This window comes from Anoplolepis gracilipes, chromosome 14, assembly GCF_047496725.1.
Source record: "Anoplolepis gracilipes chromosome 14, ASM4749672v1, whole genome shotgun sequence".
In the NCBI taxonomy this organism is placed as follows: Eukaryota; Metazoa; Arthropoda; class Insecta; order Hymenoptera; family Formicidae; genus Anoplolepis; species Anoplolepis gracilipes.
In genome coordinates this window covers 9,668,675-9,684,643 of record NC_132983.1, presented here as the reverse complement: position 1 = coordinate 9,684,643, position 15,969 = coordinate 9,668,675, and the positions used below count along the sequence as shown (strand labels likewise).

The window sequence follows — 15,969 nt, the reverse complement described above, 5'->3', positions numbered from 1 at the left end:
GCACCATAGCACCAGAATTTTTTAATTTAATTATAATATCAAAAATTAAATCTTTCACAATTTTACTTGAGCATGCAGTTTCCACAAAACAATAGCAAACGGAGATTTTCCAGTCACCTGCAATACTACGTGCCATGAAAACTAAAACATTTTTTGCAGGAATGAATGATTTGTTTCCCGTATCTTCAAATCCTATTATCTCATCCCGTGATACATTATAAAATAAATGAGATTTTAAACTCATTTCATCTACACATAGTATGCAATAGCGCTCTATCAATCGTAACGAATTCATTTTTATTGCAAGAGCGTTAAAAACTTTGTTATTTATACCGGGCATAATATTTCACGTATTCGTAAATAAATGCAAAGAACGCACAGAAGGCAAGGCAATTGATTCTTTTATTTGTCTATAATTTCGTGGACTTGAAAAATATATCGATAATGCAAATTTTTTTAATTCAGGATTATATTTTATTCCACGTTTGCTTTTGATTTGCTTATCAATTTGTACAGATAATAATCTCGCAAAATTTGCGGGTAATAACTTACAGCCTATTCCCGTAAAGTTTCATGTTCATCCTCTTCTTTCTTTGGTGCATTTCTTATCTGCTTCTTTCTCTTCATTCTTCTAATTGTTTCTCGCAGCGTTTTGTTTTGCGCTTTCAATTTCATTATCTTCATGCGCAATTTTCTTTTTCGAGGACTATTTTCTGTCAGCTGGATTGACGATTTATTCGATATACTTGATGTACTCCTACAATATTCCCAAATATATTAGATATTAAGAATAATAAAAAGAAATAGAAAAATCAATTATTATAATTATATTAGTTATATAATTAAATGTTAGCACATTTTGTTATTTAGTAAAATTGTATTAAAAAACAGAATATGCTAACATTTTTGTAAGCACGTTCTGAATACTGACCATAATATTGTAGAGAAATATATGTGCAGATATAAAGATAATTCAATTTCTATCAGTATGAAAAACAATAGCAAGATAATAGACTATTATAATAATCTATTAGCTTACTACTTGTTTTTTTATCTATTATTATATAATAGTATATTACAATGTTTTTATCTATTATTATATAACAGTCTATTATAATGTTTTATTATAAAAAGACGAAATTATTATATATGTCCTTCCTATTATAAATAGTAAATACTAGTCTCCTAATAATTTGTTGTAATCTGTTTACATTTTCTTTATACTGATAAAGATTAAATTGTATGCATATACAGGGTGTCTCATAACTAACGAGCCAACGCTCGTGAGCGGGTAGAGCGGGTTAAATGGAATAAAAAAGTCCTGTACCATTTTGCGATTTTCAGAATAATTATTGAGAAATTAATTTACAAAGATCGGCAAATCCGGCGCGAGTATCAGCCTGCCGCAAAAAAAGATGGCGAGAAGGACGGCCCTAAGGACGGCCGTTAAGTGCGCGCGGCATAAATAGGCGCCATTTCCTCGCGGTTACCAGGGGCATAGACGAGAAGCGTTGATAAGAACAATAGATTAGCGATTATTATTTAGCGACCGGCCTAGCGGTGGGTCGTCCTTCTCGCCATCTTTTTTGCGACGGGCTGATACTCGCGCCGGATTTGCTGATTTTTGTAAATTAATTTCTCAATAATTATTCTGAAAATCGCAAAATGGTACAGAACTTTTCTATTCCATTTAACCCGCTCTACCCGCTCACGAGCGTTGGCTCGTTAGTTATGAGACACCCTGTATATTTATCTGTAAGAAAATATTTGCTAAAATATGGCATTATTATTATAGAAAAAGATTCAATATATAAAAAAGACCCAAATAATCAAGCGTGATTAATCATATTGATTAATCATATTGCTATTGTGTTGTCAACAATTGTATTATTGTCAACAATTGTTGGTAACAAAACAGCAACTTCACATACAGTTGGCTATCTGGGGATCTTATATAAATATATAAAACTTATTCATTTCTTTTTTCTTGTTGAGTATCTGTCTCAATTTTCTGTACTTCTTCTTGTTCCTGTATTTCTTCATCTCTTTGCTGTTCTGCCTTATTTTTAGTTATTTTTATTTCTTGAATTTCTTGATGTATAGTAGTTGCAGTCAAAGTTTTTTCCTTCATATTTGACATATCAATCTCTGCATCACTGTAAAATAATTATTTTATTTTTTATATATAAAATATTGTATTCTACTGTACAATGGAAAACGAACATTTCAAATATGTATTTTCACAGGTAATAATAAGTAATCTAATATTTAAAAAATTTTTAGAACTCACTTTTGATTAAGAGATGGTCTACAAAATTTTGTTGGTATGGCATCTGGGTGAAGACGAGCTCTGATGTTGTTGGTCTTGATGTTGGTCTTGAATGAAACGCTATATAAAATATTAAAATATATATTAAAAAATAATAGTTAGAAAATAATATTTAGAAAATAAATGAAACTTACATTTTCTTTGATTGAATTTCACCGTTCTCAATCGGAATGTAAAAATTCATCTTGTCGGTTTCTTTTGTGGAGCACATTTTTTAGCACAACCTTATGTACGGACAACTGATGCGATACTAAACTATTCAAAGTACTGCGAGCAATTTGTAATATCGCAAAACGTAATGAAGAGGGGAGTATTTCTGATAACTTCGTAATTTTGCAAGTGCCAATGTAAAGCTGCTAAAAATTATTAAAAATCACGTCCCCACGTGCTTTCTCGAGCGCCGTGGGTGGTTGCCGTATGATGAAATCGATTCAAATATTCGGTTACAAATATATACGATAAAGCGTGAGATAAAATTTTTGCTAAATGAAAACATATACAGAACGCCGACAGTACGGATGTTTGCGCTAAAGAATAACGCGCCGACAGTACGGATGTTTGCGCTAAAGAATAACGTTTCGCATAGTGGGCATTATCATGTATATTTGACTATAAATATAAATAATAAATATAATCCTATGCGTACAGGATGTCATATTATTTTACATTACCACGAAATATGTGTGAGATAAAGAGACGTGATATTATAGAAATGACGGATGTTTACACGAAAGAATAACGTTTCGCAACGCGAAAAGAATATAACGATGAGATATAAATCAGAACAGAGAGTCACATTTTACCATTATTGTCGAAGCTTCTGCGAGTGTACCTTATAGAAGCTTGTGCGAGTGTACCTTATATGTAAAAAATGGAGCAGGTTTTAACACATCAATCCACCTTGATAAATTCGGTAGAGGAGTACTTTGCGTGGGAGGTGTGATGCGATGAATATATCAAGTCGTTGGAAGAGCAGAGTCGATATAAACGACCGCGAATATCAATCGGATATCAACAATTGTTAATTGCAAAGATCGTGGTAAAGAAAGAAAATGACGGTAAAAGAATTATAAATGTATAAAAATTCCAAATTTATTTAAAATTAAAAAAATTTAATTACAGAATATAGAAAATAATACTTGAAGTATAGTTATAATGTAAATATGGATTGATTGAACTTTCATGATGATGATTTCGACCACCAATTGAATATTTTAAATACATTTTGTAAAGCGCAATTTCGTACATGTCTATCGCAACGCAGAGTAGTATCTAATTTATCTAAAGCAGGAACGTCATCATAGTCGTTATCCAATGTCTCGATAATAAGACCGATTCTCGCATCGTCTTCCAGTAAATTTGCCAACCATTCTCGTTTTTCATGCTCCTTAATATACACTCGAGAAGCTGCATCTTTCAACGTCACAGCCTCAGTGATTAAACGTTTAGCCATGTAGTATGGAACGTTTCTATCTTCCCATTGTAGATTGTGATGTTTTCCAACCAACCAGGCAACTTGAGATCTCTCAGACCTCATGAGCAAACGGAATGGTGTAAGACTCGTAAAAATATAATGAGACAGTACAGATCCCTTTGTCAGAATCGCAATTTCTTTCACGATAAATTTTTTATCGATAATAAATCCTTGAAGATCCACAAACGTTTGGCACAACCATAATGAAAAGATATTGGCGAGAACTACAACGACTGATGTTAATCATCGAGTATCGCAAGTTTTTATGTTATATGATCCGGTATGCGATTCTCCAATTTCGTTTACAGAAGATTTGAACGTTGGTTGATAAGACGAGCGTTCCTGCTCGTGCTGATTCATGTAATTTTACGTACTACGTTCGTTAGAGGATTGTATTCGACAACGCGATCATGCAAAATGAGACAATAAGCGGTAGTGTTTGCCGGCACATTTTCCTTACAATCAAATTCTATTCTTACGTCTACGGTAGCATTTTTCACCGATTCGTTTTGTCGAGAACAATCGATGATTACAAACGGACCGTAAAGTAGAAACAGTGAGACGGTGAGACTCGGTTCGAGGTACTCGTATCCGTAATAGTTTTTGCAGAAACGCGTGTACGTGTCGTATAGAATCGACCATCTGTTTTTATCGAATCCAGATTCATGTCGTCGTACGGATAACATTCCGAGTTCAGATAAAGTTTCACGTTTGTTAATTTGCAGTCGTCGAATTTACTCATATCCTCGAGCATAATATTCTTCCGGCCTGTCTGCAGAGCAAAGATAACGTATCGTGGTTTCTCCAGCTGAGTCGCGGTCTTAATGGCCCACGAATGCTTGGTTGTACGCTGCAACAGCGGAAACTCGTACAGATCCCACGAGCGAAAACCCATGCTGAGGTAGAGTCCGCTGTCCAAAGCGCGCTGCATAGACAGCTTCTTAATTTCACTTAACAGCACATGTGGCATTCGCCATTGTATTTTGAATATGTTGATCACAGGCTCCACCGTCGAAGCTCCAACCAGACAATTGTTGTCATTGCGCGATCGTATTAAGATCAACTCGTGACGAGCGTTAATTACTACGCGTCTGTAATCCTCACAAAATCCCAATAACATGTAGAGCGGTACGCAAAAATTAAAGTGTCCATTCACAGTAGTTAGATCACTCCAACCAGCATTTTTCATAATCACGCTTCTATCGGATGATATTGTTACATAGTTTTTGAGCATACTTGTTATTCCCACGTTTCTGTTGCGATCACTCTCCACGCCATTGAGTTGGTATCGAATCTCATCAAACATGAATGCGATGCAATTATTTTGCAGTACCACATTAGATCCGGCAGTTGGATTGTTTATCTTCAATTCTCCCTCAATGTATAAGAAACTCTCGTACGGCAATGTATACAGATCTTGTTGTTGTATGGGTATTCTTATCTCGTCACTATGTCCGAACGTTGTGTTGGCGAATGGGTTGTAGGCGTGAGTCTCAATCTTGACGATGCGATCGTCAAAGATTGATTCGTCCGCGATGTTGAGAATGTCAGTCATCGTTCAAATGTTTCGCAAATCCCAAAGATTGTAAAAACGCAACGTTTGATGCGTTCAATTTCTTTTTCTTAGTGCCGAATGATTGGATATTAGCAAATGTCGATGTTGTTGTCGCTGGCGTCGTAAAAATTGTGTTGTCTCTCACGTCTTTCGATCCGTTCAACACGAGCATCACACGCTAATTTTGCCGCCGTCGTACATGCACTCTAATGGTGATCTCTTCTCCTCGAAAATCGAGTAATCCTTCTTGATCGACAATGCGTAACGTTAAATCCGTAATGCTCCGTACGATGATCGGTAGATAAATGATGTGTGCCGGTGTTTCCGATATCTTATATCCTGGTGGTACCCTCGGTGAAAATTCATGTATCGTATGAACGAGTTTACCGTTGTTGTACGCACCCGCGGTGACATTACATTCGACGCGGATAATGTTCACGTTGATAATGTTAATCGGCACGTCCGACTCGTACCATTTTCGCGGCTGCAGTATACGGTTTGAGAATCCTAGTAGCGATCCAATGTTGTTAGGCTTGCTAAAATTTATTCTGTAGGCGCATTTGATCTCGCTCCTCATCGTATTGTAATTAACGCGAAGCACTATCGGCTATTCTCCATCCTCAAAGTCATCGTCGTCAGTGTGTTTTTATTACCATCACGAACTGTGTGTTGCGAACGTTTTCGTGAAATTGTTTTTTTCAAAAATTCATGTATCGCTTGCAGCTCGTACGATCCTTCGGGAATCGTAATTTCCGCATCGTCTTTGCCAAAGTAAAATTTATTATTCAAGGAATTCACGTTCGATATCGTGTGATAACTCTCAAAATCCGCTAGACCGAGTTCGTATTCACCATCGCTTAAATCTACGGTGGGCGAGTAATTTGCCGCGAGAACGCTGCTCTTCCCAGTCAGCGTGAATGTCATAGACATGTTGACCAAACTGTTTAACGAATACTAAATTAAATAGTGCAATGTATGTCTTTAAATTCGCGTGCAACGACCGCTCGGAGAAACTGCAAGCACAATAGAGCGTAGGACAAGGAGAGTATGATGTGTAAGGAAAGGAAAGAGCAAAGGAGAAAACTGCAGTAAAAGAAATATAAACATAACTTATTAAGAGATTAAAAGTATTCTTGACACATTTCCAATATAATAGCTCAGATTAACTACGTATTTCGATTAAAAATATATATAAATGTAACATATTAAAATGTAATGTATTATTATTATTATTATATAATATACAGGAAGAAAGATAGGATTTTGTAAAGAAGATACATAACGATATATATATATATATATATATATATAATTTTTATTCAAAAAATGTGTTTTCATACATATAGTGTGTATGTGTTAAAATTTAAATTCGCGTGCATCGACCGTTCGGAGAAACTGTAAGCACAATTGTCCGCAGATGCTTTGATTATAAGTTTGATAGGATGTGTGATTATAATCTATTTTTGACACATTTAAATATCGTATCAATTCATTCGGCAGACGAAGATTGCCAAAACTGTCAAAATATATAGCGCGATTCCCTCTCTTTGCATACGCTACCCAGTGAGTACCCGAGCCTTTAGCGTTATCCAAATTTATGATGCCGCTCTCGTTTCAATATATACCACCAATCGGTAATGAGTCACGCATAAAAACACTTCTATAATACGGAATGCGCATACGTTTTGCTAGTTGTAGCAGTTGTATGTTGGTAGTTGCACCCTCTGGCATTTTTAGTATCTCTTTGACGTTTTTTTCTTTTTTTTCTTTCTCATTGCGACTCCTCGTCCGTATTTGTATGGCGCGAGATACAATCCGCGACCTTCCATGGCGCGATTGTGACGTAGCATCTCTTGAAACTGACGTTATGTAGCTTTTCCATCGTTTACCATCTTTGCTACACTAGCCGCTCCACTAATCAAAGATCCGAGAGCACCCAACACTAGTAGAATCGGTAATACGCGTTTCGCTACTGGAAGTATTCGTTTTTTTGTAATCTTTTTCTTCGTCGACGACTTTTTCATCCCCATACCCATTTTCGTCTTTGCTTTCATGGCCGTCCAAACGGCCGTGGCGGCTGTTCTTTCACCAAAATTCGAATCTTTCGCGGTAATACGTTCTCGCGTCCTCGCAGCTAGTATACGATCCGCTACGTGACGTTCGCCGAGATCGTTGCTTCGTGAGTAAGCTAAATCGTGTTCACGACACGCGACGTCCAATAGGTTGATGCCTCGATCACCTCTAATCAATCGTTCTTGTAAACGAGTTCCCGGTCCGCAAAACTGATATTCAGGAATATGTAATTCGATAAGAAGTGCGTTTATCGCGCGATTCAACAGACCACAGCCTCTTACGGTTCTCGCTGACATTTGTAACAATCTTTTATCATCGGCGCTAGACCGTCAATGTGCGTTTGTTGCCACGGTCGATTGTAATGTTCGAAACAGCGACGATATGTCTGAACCTCCGAATCCGCCTTTATATATTCCGGAAATTTGTCCCACAGACGTTCCACGTAACGACCAAACTGTTTCAATAAAATAATCTTCGGTATATATCGTAACTGTTCTGAGATAAGGTTGAGAATATCACAGTCATCCGACAGTGAAAGAAACATGTTTGATACTGAGCGGTTTCGATTTGATGCGCATCTATAAATAGGCTCTCCTCATCCTCCTCCTCCTCATAAAGTATCGTTAAGTCTGATTAGACAAGTCATGCGATTCGTGCTACAACCAACGGTAATTAAAGTAACAAATTTTGACAATAGGCTAATGCCTGAAAAAGAAATACACAAACATGGAAAAATGTTACCAAATACAATACGCGGTCTCATTTGCGGCCCTTCGAATTGTGGTAAAACTAACTTATTCATAAGTTTGATAGAAAGTCCAAACGGCATACGCTTTGAAAATTTATACATATATTTAAAATCGCTTCAACAACCAAAATATCAATATTTGGAAAATTTATTATCATTGATAGATGAAATTGGTTACTTTACGTTCTCTAATAACAGCGATGTCATTCCATCGAGAGAGGCGCTTCCGAATTCTGTTTTTATCTTTGATGACGTGGCATGTGACAAGCAAGATACGATAAGAGAGTACTTCTCAATGGGTCGACACTCAAGCGTCGATTGTTTCTATCTCTGTCAAACGTATGCTAAGATACCCAAGCATCTTATACGCGACAATGCTAATCTGTTGATTTTATTTAAACAAGACGGTACAAACTTGCGACATATGTACAACGGTCATATAAATACTGATATGTCATACGATGATTTTAGCGCGTTATGTCAAAAATGTTGGCAGCACAAGTATGGATTTCTAGTAATTGACAAAGACAGTTCAATGAGCAATGAACGGTACAGAAGAGGTTTTAATGAATTTGCGGTACCGTAAAATGGTCAGTTGCTATCGAAACATTGACAGAGCAACGTCTATATAAAAAAAAAAAAAACATGAGTGATAACAGTGATCGTGAAAAGATTGCGCGAAAAATTGCACAGACGAGCGAGTCAATTCGCAAAAAATATCGCGCGTTAAAAACTGGCAAAATTGAGGAAGATATAACATTGGAGAAACAGTTTAAGCCGATTAGCGAGCCTCTAAAACAGCTTGTTCAAAATACCATTGATGTAGAATCTGACGTATCGAAAATCGAGCCGTTTGATATACTCGGAAAAGATCATGTTGAAAAGAAAATTATTAAAAAATTAGTAAAAAACGATCAAGAATCTCATTGAATGATTTGAGCTCAAAGCAAAAACGATTAAATGTCTCATTAAATGATTTGCCGATAACTTCTACATCGAATTAAAGACGAACGATACCGGATACATCTACTCAGATAGAAATTGCGCAACCGCGTCAATTATCGTATGAACAACCACCCGCCGAAGAAATTTTTGAAACTACACCCGATTCGTTGGTTACAACGGTTCAACGTGAATTGCAAACGTCCGAAGGTGTAAACATATTTCGAGAGCATTTAGGTTCACTCGGACAAAAATATATACTAACTTTTATGAATCAAGATAGAGCTATGGATTATGTGTATGGCATTAAGTTTTCTAACGGTGGACTAATCCTCAGTGATAAACATTTTGACGTAGACAAAAATGATAATATAATTATCAATGAAGTAAAATATACGGGAACGCCGGGTCTCTATGAATTAATTTTCAAAAAAATCCCCGACGATGATATATACACCGAAGATGATTTGCTTAAATATAAAAGTATATTACTAGCGACGAATGCGCATAAACGTGGAAACAAAGCACATTATCCAGTATTAGAGACTAAAGGATATAAGTACAAAAAATGTAATTGCACCGTTATTTTCTAGCAGAAAAGCTGGAAAAGGTATACTACCGCGCGCTATGACTCTAAACGACAATAAGATCGACTACGTGCATTGGAACGATCCAAACGAGTTGGTAGATCGTCTGTGATTACTGGATGCTTCGCGTCGAGCCGGTAACAATGCTCACGACAATGAAATCATGTCGATTATCGAAGAACTTCGCGAAGATGGTCTTATTATAAATTGAATGATGTTTCGACAAAACTAATCAGTCGATCAGCGTCGCGTGACACTTTACGAAGCATCGGAAAAAAATGCCTATCAACAAATTTGGCTTATTCGATTCAAGAAATGATGCAACCAGTATAAACGGCTCTTGGGATAGATTGGTAAAAAGTTATGTACAAGAAAACGCTCTGTGTCGCGTCGTTACAGACTTCGATGCAAGGTCGCGTAAGATTCGCCATGTAGCGTAACCTGAAACTGACACCGATGCCGTCAACAAATTGTACGTGCAGTCCTGCGTTAAAAGATTAATGAATCGACAAAAAGAATCAGACGAGAAGCTTACTTCGCTTGAGAAGGACGTGCGAGCATTACAAATTGTGCTAAACAAACTTCAACGCGCAGCTAACGCTAACTCAGAGACAGCTATCAACCTGAATGAGCATCAGTGAACGGGTTAGGACTGGCTATCGAACGGCTATCGAACAGCTACGAAGGATTATCGAACGGCTGCGAACAATTATCGAACAGCTACGAAGAATTACCGAACTGCTATCTAACTACAATGAGTGGCAGTGGTAGTAAACGACCTAGCAGCAGCAGTAACAACAGCCTCGAACGAGGTTATCAGCATCTCAAGCAGGGTTACGAACGAGGCTACGAACACGTTCTTAAGGGCTACACTCAAGGTTACAAACAACTCAAGAACTCCTACGAGCGTTCAAAAGACGTCTGTGAACGAGGCTACGAACGGGTCAAAAGCGGCTATGAACGAGTCAAAAACGACTGTGAAAAAGGCTGCGAACGGGTCAAGAACGATTTTCGAATAGGTGAAGGACGGCGGTGAACAACGCAAGAACGGATTAAAAATGGATCAGAAAACGTGAAAAAAAAACATAGAAAAAACGGAACTTAAAGAACAGTTATTAAAGAACGATAAACGAAAATGAGAGATAAAAAAGCAAACAACAAACAACCATCGAGAAAAATTGACAAAGCAAGGAATCTATGTTGATTTTTTGCTTTGTCAATAGTTTGAAGAGACGGCAATTGGTAAACGAACTGCACGCGCCAGCGAGAAAAAATTTCTCCCGAAGACACGTCATAGTGCGGGGATACGATGATCTGTGGCAAGCCGACATCGTCGAGATGCGTCCGTATGCTCGAGTCAACAAGGGATACAATTACATACTCACTGTTATCGATGTGTTGAGCAAGTATGCGTGGGTCGTACCGCTCAAGAGTAAAGGTGGAAGCGAGACGGCCGATGCGATTGCAGAGATAATTCGAGACGATGCGAGATGCCCGAAAAATTTTCAAACCGATCAAGGAAAAGAATTTTACAATGCAAATGTACAAAACCTCATGAAGAAACACAATATTAATCATTATTCGACATATTCCGTCATGAAAGCCTCGATCGTGGAACGCTTCAATCGTACTTTGAAGAATAAAATGTGGAAAATGTTTACGCTCAATAGAAACTACAAGTCGATCGACGAACTATCGAGACTCGTTGAAGAGTACAACACGCAAAAACATCGCACTATCGGTATGAGACCTGTCGATGTTACTCCAGCCGTCGCAGAAAAACTTTTAAATACGGTGTACAGCAACGTAAAGATTGCGGCGCCGGCGAAATTTAAAATAGGCGATTCGGTGCGCGTGAGTAAATTCAAAACTTTATTCTACACACCAAATTAGACCACCGAAGTGTTTGAAATTGTTAAGATACAGAAAACTTATCCCGTGACATATATATTAAAAGATTTGCGCGAAAATCCCGTCGCCGGTGGATTTTACGAGTACGAACTACAATGCGTTGCTAATCCCGATATATATCTTGTGGAAAAGATATTGAGGAAGAGAGAGGATGAAGTTTTTGTGAAATGGTTGGGATTCGATAGTTCACGGAATTCTTGGATACATAAAAATAATGTATTGTAAAAATATAACAAATATTATATAAAGTTTACGTATATATAAATATATAATATTCAAATATACACTTTTTTTCTTTTTTACGACGGTATTCTGTAATGCCCCTATGGTAGCGTATCAATACTTTTAAGTATTATATACCGTCATCGTGTGGACTTAGAGCAATTTTTTTCTGCCACATGATATATACTTTATGCATTTATGCATATACTTTATGCATTATACTCGATTGATGTCGCGTCATTTCAATTCCTTCGTTCAAACACTGCATGTAATCGTCAAATGTTATCATTTTCGCGACAACGCTATTCTTGACACCTTTTACCTTTTTCGTATTCTTTTTACCATCTACTTTTAGCGCATACATTTTTGCTCTAAGCCCAACAAATTCTATCATTATCATACCGTTGTTTTCATCCTTCATCAGACCCGGTATCTTTTTATTCACGAGCGGTATACCGTATGCATTGTCTATCGCATAGTCGCTCGTGTCGAACTTGTCGATGTTACGCTTCATATTCTTGTACACGTCTTCACACTCAATGTGATATATAAGACTATCCGTGTCAGTGTACATGACTTTGCATCTCTCCTGATATATTGGTACCATATAATCGTGGTGAAATTCGTACAAATATGTCTTGGATATATCGAGAATACACATACCTACATAGATTGGTTTATAAAACTTCACTTCGAGTCTACGCAATTCCACAACGATTAAATTTTCCGAAAAAACGCTCCTGCTATAAAAATTTGGTTTCGCGATCATTGCCTCTGCGCCGTACCTATCGTCCCATTTTGTTATAAGTTGAATATCTACGCAATTGCGCACATTTTCCATCGTTTTATCGAAAACTGCATTATTCATTAATTTGTATAAATTCTTTTCAAAATCATTTTTCACCATTCTAAATTGTGTGTTTAGTTCAATATATGTACGTAACCATGGAGATTGCGTGAATTGTAATATGCGATGAATTTTTGTAACGCGAAGACCGTGTCGCGTACATTGCTGCAGATTGCGGTAATGTATTACGTATCGTTTCTTATCGTATAAGGTTGCGAGCAACTTGTTCTCTCGCTTGCCGGGTGGCTTGTCACGTGTCGGATAAAACAGTAAGTCAGTATGTGCGTCGTGAAGATGTTGCGGGTACTCGAGATCGACTTCGAGGATATAGCCTGTAGGCGAATCAGACGCGATCGATGATAGATCAAAATTGGATATATTGTCGATCCATTGAAAACTAGCGTAAGGCAAAGGTTGATACATTGCCCATCCGTATAAATTATTTATATCGAAATACATTAGATACGATGATGAGTCATATGACTGCATGTACTTGTTATTAGCATGCGTATCTGTTAGAACATTGACTCAAACCACCGCGTATACCTCGTTCTATAAACATTATCATATCGATGTCAGTGAGCAATTCAAACTTAATGTTTGTATGCTTCAACATAGCATCCCACGTGTATCCGGGAAGAGTATAGTAATGCGCAGGGTCGAGCCCGTAACTCTTGATACAATTGTCATGAAAATTTTCAAAAACATCGGCTAATAACAAGACATCAATTTTTAAATATAGATCGCTATATTCGCCTAGCGTTCTAATGGAGAATCAGATCCAAACAGTCTCGGCGTGCGCGTAATCGCTCTCGGATACTGTGTCATCGGTCAAGGAACTGTAAAATAATTCGCGCGGAGGTAAACATGTATCGTGCAATTTATCTACACAATCGATATATTCGTACGGAAAGACACCTTTTCGCGTTAACAAATCAAAGTCTTCTACACGTAAATTTTGATATTCAGATTGTAAAATTTTTAATTTATCTTTACTGAGAAAAGATGCTAATTTGTTGAGACTTGTGAGAAATTTAAAAGAATCGATGAAGCGTAATTTAATGTAATTTCGTGATTTGTCTTCCGTAAGTTTAACATCTTTCGTAAATGAAACGTATTTTTCTTTAGTTATTGGAAGTAGATCGATTCTTCCTTCGAACGCTGTGGCTATTTCCTCGATTATAAAATGTGAATCGTAACCGGATAAATTGTGGAAAATAATTGGAATATAAAAGGATTCCTTATAATTTAGATTGCAATTTGAATGCGCGAGACCTCTGAGACCGCCCAGTGAGGTGGCAATGATCGTGTTCGCGCGTATCGTCTTCCACGAATGGTTTCTCACATATATGACATTGAGTAGCGCTATTAAACTTTTCCAATTCTTCACGCGTCAAATTTATCATGGGAATATTTGTAGACAAAATTGTTTTCACGCACGTTGCTAAATTTTTTAATTTTTCAGCAAACCATGCAACACAATTATTATCCCGACATGAATGATACGCGGATAACGATTTGTCGTACGAGCAATGTACATAATAAGCGATACTAAACACTTGATGATGCTGGTATACATTTTTTTCTGCTTCTTCTTTGTCCATCTTTCTTAAAACACATTCCAGGTCGGCATACACGACAAAAGGAACCTGCTCCTTCCTGTTATAGTTGTTAAAAGCGAGCCACTTATCTTTATTGCTCGGTAATCGGATAGCGCAGTCATTCATTTTCCCGCAGTCTACAGTATGTGACTGTAGTTTCTCATTCGAATAAAAATAATGTAGACATCTATAAAAAAATAGAAATAATAATTATATATATTTTAACATCTATAAAAAATAGAAATAATAATTATATATTAATTTTGAAGAAAAATCAATAATATTAAATATACATACCGATCGCAGATATATGTTTGTCCATTGTGTTTATTGAGTTGCGAACTCACAAGCCGGGATAAATTCTTGATCCACGCGAAATGTCCGATATCTTGCGCATCTTGAATGTAGAGCAAATTGGCGTGCTTGTCCCTCTTTTGCTCCGAAAGACGAATAGGAACAATATTTTCGTTTTCGATGGTATACACATTGATTGAAATATTGTTGTTAATTTCAAACTTTTTAATTTGCTTAAGAGTCACTGGAAACTCAATGTCTCGAAGATTTAGCATATTTGTATAATGCGGGTACGATAATTCTCGTTCAACCCTTCTTTCAGCGGGATACATAGCAGCAGTCACTGCCCATGCAAAACATGCATTGTCTTTGGATCACACGTTAACTACCGCTCGCTTCATCATTATCTTTCGCGGTAATATAATATGACATCCCGCACGCATAGGATTATATTTATTTATATTTACAGTCAAATTAAGTATATGCGATAATGCCTACCCACTATCACGTTCTTGAAATTCTTCGAGAAATGCTAAAGTGGGCTCGATAACACGTTGCTCGTACCATTCGCGTAAATCAGATGTACGAAATAGTTCACAGTTTTTTGTACTTACACTTTTATTGTCGTGCTTTTCACCCGCTACAAACTCACCGTTAAACACAGTATTCACTTTCACACTGTTCACTTTCACATGTTCGAGCACGATATCATTCGCGTCTTCGAAAAACTGATGAGGTTCGATATAATTGATATTGATTATTGCACCAGTCGATATACGGTTCTCGAACGCTGTATCAATTTCTCGCCAAAATAGTGCAGCTTGATGCGCGCTGTGTCCGGCACCCGCGTGTACGAAACGTTTGCGCAACGCATTTTTCAGTCCTTCGAGTCGCGCGATCTTTGCGATCAACAATTGTTGATATCCGATCGATATTCGCGGTCGTTTAATTCGATTCTCTTCCAACGACTTGATATATTCATCGCATCGCACCTCCCACGCAAAGTACTCCTCCATCGAATTTATCAAGGTGGATTGATGCGTTAAAACCTGCTCCATTTTTTTTACATATAAGGTACACTCGCACAAGCTTCTATAAGGTACACTCGCAGAAGCTTCGACAATAATAGTAAAATGTGACTCTCTGTTCTGATTTATATCTCATCGTTATATTTTTTTCGCGTTGCGAAACGTTATTCTTTCGTGTAAACGTCCGTCATTTCTATAATATCACGTCTCTTTATCTCACACATATTTCATGGTAATGTAATATAATATGACATCCTGTACACATAGGATTATATTTATTATTTATATTTATAGTCAAATATACATGATAATGCCCACCCACTATGCGAAACGTTATTCTTTAGCGCAAACATCCGTA

At 37.1% G+C, this 15,969-nt stretch overlaps 2 pseudogenes; one reads left to right on the top strand and one right to left on the bottom strand.

Moving 5' to 3' along the window:
• The first annotated feature begins 8,630 nt into the window (after nucleotides 1-8,630).
• Nucleotides 8,631-9,919, top strand: LOC140672933 (uncharacterized; annotated as a pseudogene).
• A 2,118-nt stretch (nucleotides 9,920-12,037) lies between these two features.
• Nucleotides 12,038-15,026, bottom strand: LOC140672932 (uncharacterized; annotated as a pseudogene).
• Nucleotides 15,027-15,969: the final 943 nt, after the last annotated feature.